General features: G+C 43.3%; 1 long non-coding RNA gene across 1 annotated transcript; it reads left to right on the forward strand.

The window, feature by feature from the left end:
- Window positions 1-800: 800 nt before the first annotated feature.
- On the forward strand, window positions 801-4,422 carry LOC148654197 (uncharacterized). Its single transcript, XR_015941426.1, has 2 exons — window positions 801-1,183; window positions 3,893-4,422. It is a non-coding gene; the product is annotated as an uncharacterized LOC148654197 (long non-coding RNA).
- The last annotated feature ends 4,907 nt before the right edge of the window (window positions 4,423-9,329 follow it).

Genomic DNA, 9,329 nt, shown 5'->3' on the forward strand with positions numbered 1-9,329 from the left:
AGAAAAGTTTGCAAACAAGACGGGAGCTAAGAAACACGAGGACAGTGGGTTTGCTTTATGTGCCGGGTCGATTAACCAGCGCCGCAGACAAGTGAAATACAAGAAAACATACACACAAGGGAACACATAAGAGAGACAAAGAAATACAAGACACGATAAATACGCTGAAATTGTATAAATATAATTCATTCTAATGTTCAATGAAATCAGCGAAACACATGGGCAGGGCAGCCCAGTGAACTACAGAGACTACATTACCCATAAGCCCTGTGGGCGACACCATTTTGACGTCATCGACTCATACTTTTGTATTTTTTATGAGACCAAAAACTACAAGAAAACGTAACGTAGCAGTCGTATTGTCAGGGTACATGCAATAATACATGTACATTTTATGGAAAAAAAGATTCAACAAGGTAAATGCAGATAAGGCCCGTCCATGCTTCAACGTTCTTACAACACAGAAACAGACACATTTCAGAAAGACATTCTGAAATAAAATGTCTTTACATCCGTCTTAAACTGTTCAAACACGGTCTCCTCTCACACCATTCCCTTAATAATTATGTTGCGCAAGTATAATAATGTTTTAAAATACAAACGATATTTTCATCTTCCTTTTCAATGGGATTAAAACGTAACAAATGTATTTCTTTCCGATTTCAAGTCTTTCCGATAGCGCTTTGAGACTCAGCTCCGTGTATCTCTGTCGCCACCCAGTGGACATTTCTCGGAAGTGTCACCGCCCGCCGGAATTCGGAAAAGTCCCGGGACTGAAGCTGTGTGACTGGACAAGAGCCTGTCTCCCGCCTCCTGCTGAAATCTCAGCGCCGATTGGACAAAAGCTGCTCACAGTCCGGATCCAGTGGAAGGCCGATCCACTACGGGTTTTCCGTAGCCGGCAGTCCGGATCCAGTGGAAGGCCGATCCACTCCGGGTTTTCCGTAGCCGGAAGTCCGGATCCGGTGGAAAGGCCGATCCACTCCGGGTTTTCCGTAGCCGGAAGTCCGGGTCCGGTGGAAAGGCCGATCCACTCCGGGTTTTCCGTAGCCGGAAGTCCGGGTCCGGTGCAAAGGCTGATCCACTCCGGGTTTTCCGTAGCCGGAAGTCCGGATCCTTTACGATGCACGCAAGACTACGTTACAGATCACTGGAGTACATTATACAGTCAAATAAAGATAAGGTACGCACAGCTTTCATGTTGTGATACTTAGACATGGTTTGGAGACGTTCCCTCGTGTGTATTTTGAATTATTCAAATGCGTGTCGCTTTAATTTGGAAGCGCGTCATTTCAGTGCATGAGTTTACCTGTTATATTGGGCGAGATTTCACACGGATAATCAAACAAGAACGAGTTTGCCCTGGAATCCATTCCACTGCCCAACCTGAAAGTCAGAGCATGAGAACGGACGGATTGTATGGCGATTGTGGTGTTGCTCGACCACATCAGTTAGGCGAGAAGTACAATCTGCTACTACGACATACGGTCTAATTATTCAATTTTCGATTATTTCTCATCTTTAGGCTATTTATACATCTAATAACGAGCAAGTATAATGATTAAGCCAATGATACATTATATTTTAGATTCGGTTCAGCAGTATTGAGCAGTAAAATAACTCAATTTGTCTACAGGAAATGTCAGAATTAGAAGCCTTCTTTACACCATTTTGCCGATCTGTTCAGAGTGTTTTAACAACAGAACAAAACAAAAACAAACGTAAGGTTTCTGGGCTGCTTTGAGAAAGACAATTATCATCTATATTACTTTTAAATCTATGCACAATGTGTATCTTTACCGGGTCGATTCAATGTACAATTTTGTACTGACGCCTTAACCTTATTATTCATACAAAATCTGTTTGACAATAGTCATGTTTGATTCCACTCACTTTCCCCAAAGAAGTGCTCCAAAATAGTTTGACAAGATATTGTGAGATTGCGAGAGGGATCTGAAGTATTTATTAGTACAAGTATAACTAAATTGTTTTCCTTGTAGTCTAATAAAGGTTGTAAATTCTTCCATAGTTTCTGATGGTATACTGTTAAGTTTCTTAAAAGCATCAATACCTCTCTAGGAGTAGCTCTGGTTACGACGGATTGTTATCAGACTTATCACAAACATTATATCTATTCATAAAATCTGCTTGATTCTACATTTCATCATCCACACCAGTTAATTTGTTGACCCCGCTTATACTATTTTAAACCCAGTTTTCAAAGCACAGGTTTATTTTTTCTCTGTATTCTAGATGATGTATCTATGGGAGGTATGTTTATCTATAAGAGACCACGTGAGGAGAACTTCTTCATGGAAGCTGGCAAGTTTCAGGGGGGTTTCCAGCATCCAAATGACATTCAAGTAAAAAGTCTATACCCGCTAGTTCCTGAATGATTAAATTAGGGAAACATACACCACCTACTTTGCTTAATTTTGTAAATAATACTCTGTCGGTATCGGTATTAGATGCTCTAAACCCTGTAGCATTTAGGCCTCCTTCTGCCCGTGTTTGACAAATAACAACCATGAATAAAGTTTTTTTTTTTATTTTACTAAGGTAGAGAACATCAAATCACAAAATCACCTTTTTGAAAATCTTAATACCAAGATATTTAATCACATCTTTTACATGTATATTACGTACGGAGCAGACACTTTCCAACAGCCACCAGTTCACTTTTCTGATATGTAAAGAAAGACCAGATACAGAGGAAATGACTTGTAAACGCATTTAATTGCTTTGTCCACCTCTGTGTGCTTTCTCAGAGAGAGAGTTGTATCCTCAGCCAATTGGGAACACCTGTAATCTCTTTATCCTGTACTTGAATACCCTGAAACTATTTGTTATAGGGGTGTAAGCAGTGGGAAGAGGAGTGGGCTCGTGTCGAATTGCCTTACCCGTTCCCAATCTGCAGGAGGTCCCACGACGGCAGGTAGCTGCTCCAGTCGCTGGAGCTCAGTTCGCTGTCGAGGGAGGACGAGGGCTCTGGCTCGGGGGAATCACGGCTCCACAGCTCCTACCTGTTGCAGAGTGTTTCTGCCCTCCCGATGGCCTCTGTGTTTTAGAAGGATCTGTCTCTTTTCGCTTGCTTACACCACAGGTTTCATCGACGATAGTGTGCATCCTGAAGCAGTGAGTTATCGGTCTTATTTCTACTGAGAAACAGTTCAAGCACTCACAAAACAATAACCAGGAGACGGTGTATGAAAAAGAATTGTAAGACTTGCAGAGAAGATTTGAATAGACAGTGGACGTCACACTGCGTGCTTGAATATCAGAGATTCAGTTCATTCTTTCCTGTAGGTTAACTTCCTGTTTGACATTGTTCCGCTGTCACTTCTTCACAAACTCATAACTCGCCGTGTTCAATTTTGTGTTGAGTTACAGGAACCTCAGCATCAGATGAAATCCTCTTCAGCGCCCCGGGGAGACTGGGGGACTTGCCAGATTTTCAGCTTTATCACTGGGTCCTTCGGCTCAGGGCTGTTGAGCAAAATGCTCCCCTCTGCTGGAGAGCCACAGGGGCACTACAGAGCGGCCTCGTGTTCCCTGCTCCTGCCCGTGCCTGTGGACGGCCAGTGTGACCGCGCGCGAGACAAAGTAGTGCATTCGTGGTGTAAATACAGAATGTTCACTAGCTGACTGAGGAACGTTACAGAGACGGGAGTATACGTTCTGAAATAATGTGAACCACTGTTACTACACACAGACAGACTACTTAAAAATCATGTGGCTTTTTAAGGTCGTTTTGTCTGCCTAAAGTACGTTAGATTTGTCACAGCAAAGAGTTTGAATACTTACAGAATGCAGCAGCTAGAATTGTTACTTGGAGCAGAAAGAATGACCACATAACCCCCATACTTCTCTCTCTTCATTGGCTTCCTCTCAGGTACAGGGCGGACTTCAAACTCCTTCTACTTACTTACAAGGCTCTCAGAGGTCAGGCACCTGTCCTGCCTCGCAGGGATGCTGCAGAGGAGAAATACTGTACACAGCATAGTTTCAGAGGCCTGTCTGTCCTGGGCTGGGCACCATGTGAGTTGAATGCTGCATCAGTGCCATGGATCCAAGAGGGGCATCATGGATACAGCTGTCGTTTAGGAGGATTCTGCTGGTCTGCAGAGACCTGCATGGGGTACTGACATACAGACGACGTGATGGATGGATGGATTAATACCCGCATTCATTTCTTTCTTTTTTTTTAATGATATAATGTTAGCATGCCCAAAGGGGTTGGGCAGCCAGTTGACCTTGGACCCCTAGAGGATTTTATTCTCCTTACTGAGGAGTCTTTGGTTCCTTTCCTCCATTGTCTTCAGTTCTGTATTCACAAAATGTATATTTACCTGCATTGTTAAGCGCCCTGGGGCAACCTTGTTGTGAAAGGCGCTATATGAAAATAAATTGAATTGAATTGAATGAGAGAGTCACAGCTTTTCCAGTTTCCTCTCCTATTATCTTCTTTATCTGCACTCTAAAACACAGTGAAACCTTGAACCTTTCAACTGGACCACTGCCGTTCTACATCACAATGACTTTAACTAGGACGGAGACTTGAATGGGATGAAAAAGGAAAAGGCATTATTTGCAGGAAGAAATTAAACTGTTCCACCTGATCACTTGCTAAACAAAGTGATTCATTGGAGTGGAGGCGGTGAAAGCTTTGTGAATCAACTTACAAAAGGAAACATGTAAGAAACGTAGCTCCCATATTTAACCCTTGAAAAATCTATGAGTGTCATGTGGAGGTGAAAGTATTGTTCAATTATTCTAATAAAGCTCACTCAACTAAGACCCAGAAAAGTACCAGAGTATTCTCACCTAAGAGGAAATACTAACAAGTAGGATGTTAAAATGAAAAGCATTAAAAACTGAATGATCTTCAGTAGCTGAAATGATTATTGAGCTCTGGGTCACAGTGCTCCTGAAAAAAAATCAAATTTCAGCAGACACCCAAGGTGAGCACCATGCTGAGCCAGTGTACAAGTGTATGAATCACAGTTTCAAGGAGCTTTTTTCAGTTTCGTTCCACTGATCGGCCAACACGGGGGGAACTTCAGTCTTACTCGCCCTATTGCATTAAGAAACTGTACAACATTCTCCAATAAGAACTTGCGACCTCACCTAACGAAAAGCAATTTGCGTAGCAGGGAAAGACTGGACTCCCACTGGGGATTTTTGTTTTTCATCCCGATGGTGATGTGCACTATATAGAACGTTGCTGGACCCATGTGCAATTGGTGTCATTTCTAATCTAGAGGTCAAAGCTGTGAAACTTTCAAAGAGATGGAAGATCTCTTGCGAGACACCAATTCACAGAAGGGGCTAATGAGATCTTTGCTTGAAGTCTCATTGTGCTGCACTATTTCATTTTTCAGTGGGCACGACTCACAGGCATCTAAAATCATCTCAGTGACGGACTAAACAGGCCTCTCGCAAAGACTCGGGAACGGACACAGACCTTATCGTCTCTGCTCCTCGGGAAGCGTGCAGAGATCACATTAGATGTGTTGCTCAAGCTCTTTATTGTCACGTACAGTAAACCCAGCAGTGTGGTCAGTGCGGGATGTGTTCTGTCCCGACGACAGGGTCGGCAGCCAGAGGAGACCTGAAACACAAGACGGAGAGGTAAGACATTGATTCCGACAGAGAGAGCATTCACACCGGATTACTGACAAGAGGAGCAATAAGAGAAGAGTTGTAAAGACACGCCGAAGAGAATATTCTCATCTAAGAGGAAATATTAAGACCATTTATAAGCTTGTGACCTCAAATTAAACGGAAGTCAGACATTTTCAAAGGGAGCAACACTGCTGCACAGTGGTTAGCATCGCTGCCTCATAGCACCGGGGCCCTGGGTTTGATTCCAGGGGTGCTGTCTGTGTGGAGTCTGCATGTTTGTTCATACAAACAGAAACTTCAAACAACAAACCCCAACAAGAAATCTGTGCACACTTGGACTCCTGCTGCAGCTGAGGAGCTGTCACGCACACACCTCCTGTGTGGGTAGTGTTGGCCGTAGGACGTGTTGTTCACAGAGAGAAAAAATACACCATAGCAAGTCAGCACTCAAACAAACCAAAAGGCCAGTTTTATTGAAGTTGACGCAGCTGGCCACACAAACACTCACTGGGTCTCTTCACCAGGTATCCACACAGACAGCACCCCAGGAAACCAGACCCATGAGAACGGGGCAGAGCATGCAGACTCCACACAGACAGCACCCCATGAACAGGACCCATGAGAACCCAGGCAGAGCATGCAGACTCCACACAGACAGCACCCCATGAACAGGACCCATGAGAACACAGGCAGAGCATGCAGACTCCACACAGACAGCACCCCATGAACAGGACCCATGAGAACACAGGCAGAGCATACAGACTCCACACAGACAGCAGCCCAGGACACCAGACCCATGAGAACACAGGCAGAGCATGCAAACTCCACACAGACAGCACCCCAATCAGCAACTAAATCCAGGCTCCCAGCGCTGCCACCCACTGCGCCGCCATCTCTCACCTCCACTTGCAGATCATGACGCGACCGGAGACCGGAGACTCCTCACTCCTGCAGCAACACACCCCAGCAGGAGGAGGCGCCGACGGACTCGCTCATGGTGCAGTGAGCCCAGCGGTGTGAGGCTGGTGTCCAGCGCTGATGTGTCCCTGATAGTCCTGTCCCACAGCCTGCGAGTCACCGTTTCTTCCACAGAATACTCCAGCCAGCGCTTTTTAGACTAAAGTTTCTTAAGTTTCTGTTTTTCTCGCAGATTAGATTAAAAAAGCCGCCTGTTGACCTGCTGGAGGTCAGACCCGCTCCGGCAACAACTACTGCAGCTCCGTTGCCCCGGCAACCACGTTTTATTTAACAAAGTAAAATAAACACCGGAGAAAAGTTTGCAAACAAGACAAGAGAGCTCAGAAACCCACAGACACGACGGCAGTGGGTTTTGTTTCTGTGTCGAGTTGATAAACCAGGCAGGACGAGCGCTGCAAACACACTAGAGTACACATAACACAATCAGGGGTACACAAGACTCCTGCTCTTTACACAAACAGGTTCAACAGGTCAATAAAGAGCAGGTCGGCACAGCTGTCATGATGTCTCATTTACAAAGAGTCTGAAGATTTGCTCGTCTCTTCCCAGAGCAGCTTCACTCCGGAGAGCAAGGAACAGCTCCTGCCGAGTCCGTCTCGTAAGACAGACATAGAAATCCGCGACACGGTAAATACACTGACATTGTATAATTAATTCTGATGCTCAATCAAATCTGCGGAACACGTGTGGAGCGCAGTCCAGAGCACTATAAAGACTACATTTCCCACAAGCCCTGTGGCGACTTCCTTTTGACGTAATCGATTCGCGTCTTTTTATTTTTAATTATAACAACAATACATGCCATAAAAACAAGAATACATATAACACAGAGTATAGTCAGGGGTACATACGATAATACATGTACATGTTACGGAAAAAGATTAAACAAGTAATCTTGTTTAATAGTAAACAAAAGCAGATGAGGTCCGTACATGTTTCAAATTGTCTGTACAGACGCATTTACATCCGTTTTAAAGTGTTTAAACATGGGTCTCCTCTCACAGCATTTCGTTAATTATTATATCGTGGAAGTATCATATTTTTTTAAATATAAACGACATTTTCATATTACTTTCAATAGGTTTAAAATGTAGTATTATTTAACTTCTTTAAAAGTAATGTCAATATTAGTTTCCTTCTTTACGTCATCTTTCAGAGTTGCTGTCACAAACGTCACAGTTATCATCTGTATTGATTTTCAATCTCTGCACAACGAGGATCTGTACGGAGGCGCTATTGGACTCGCCGCCATAGACTCGTGTATCTCTATCGCCGCCCAGTGGACATTTCTCGAAAGTGCAGTTCTTTTAACTTTTTATTGTAGCAATAAAAATAGATACAATACAAACAAGAGAATATTTATAGCACATCAATAATAACATCAGGGGTACATAGTATAATATATTTACACTTCTGAAAAAAAAGATTAAACCAGGTTAATAAAGATATGGGCTGATATAGTCTGTAAATACACTTTTACATCTATTTAAAATGTTCTAACGAAGCTGGCTGAGGAAAGAACTTACTGTTTTGATTACATGAATCAGAGATTGTGACTCTGCCTTTAGCTTCCCATTCCTTCCAAACAATTTCAATTTCACACCTCTGGTTGTGCCAGAGGGTCCCCAGCACTGCTGTCACCTCTTCTGTACTCCTCCTATGCTAACAGCTGTGTATCTACTGCTGACTCCGTGAAAGGAATCAAGACTCCAGATGATCCCACCCAAATAAAAAAAAAATTCTGGAGTGGAAGGAGGTCTCTGCTTTAGTCGGCTGGTGCCGTGAAAACAACCTCTAACTCTATATAACTCCAACTGCCTGTGTCTCAGGAAGCCCTGGTCCGTTTGTAATGGAAAACCATTGAGAGCACTAGAATGACTGATTTCCATCTTCACTCTAGGTCACTGTGCTGAACAGCACTGTATTCTGCATATGATATGTCTGTTATTTACACCTTTTCTTTCTCACTTTGTCTCTCTGTCCGTTTGGATCAGGTATTTGGAGAGCACCACCACACCAGCCAAACTACCCAAACAGTTGCTTAGGCACTCAAGTGGACTTGATCAAATTAAACTTTCCAACCTAAACAGGAAAATGACAGTTTAAATGGATTCTACTGCCTTATTAATCATATTTCTCTTCTAAATTATTTTAAAATAAAAACAAATATTTCTGACATGATACACACAAATAGCTATTTTTATACTTTCTGGTTATATTTTAATCTTATAAATGAAGCATTTCTTTCCTGCGGTTTGAGGTTGTTAAAGAGAAAGACCCCATACTATCACAAGCCCCTTTACAGGCTGGTGAAAGAGGTGAAATGAGGTAGCGGAGGTGTAATTGAGTCGGACAGCAAACTCTCACCTGTTGCTTGCCGGGACAGGAATCTTACAAAGGTCCCCTCCTCCCAGGAGGGTCACAGTAACAAATACTGAACACGAATGATTACAGTTCAGGGCCCCAGCACTGCCACCCACTAAAATAAACATGACACACAAGAGAACCCATAAGACAGTCATAGAAATCCATGACACGATAAATGCGCTGAAATGGTGCGATATAATTAATTCTGATGTTCAATCAAATCACCGAAACACGTGGGCAGTGCGGGCCAGAGAACTACAGAAACTACATTACCCATACGCCCTGTGGGCGACTTCCTTCGGACGTCATCGACTCGCGCCTTTTGAATGTTATTTTAATTTTTGGTTTATTGTATTTAT

The sequence above is a fragment of the Lepisosteus platostomus genome, chromosome 9, assembly GCF_059453375.1.
Source record: "Lepisosteus platostomus isolate fLepPlt1 chromosome 9, fLepPlt1.hap1, whole genome shotgun sequence".
NCBI classification, from domain to species: Eukaryota; Metazoa; Chordata; class Actinopteri; order Semionotiformes; family Lepisosteidae; genus Lepisosteus; species Lepisosteus platostomus.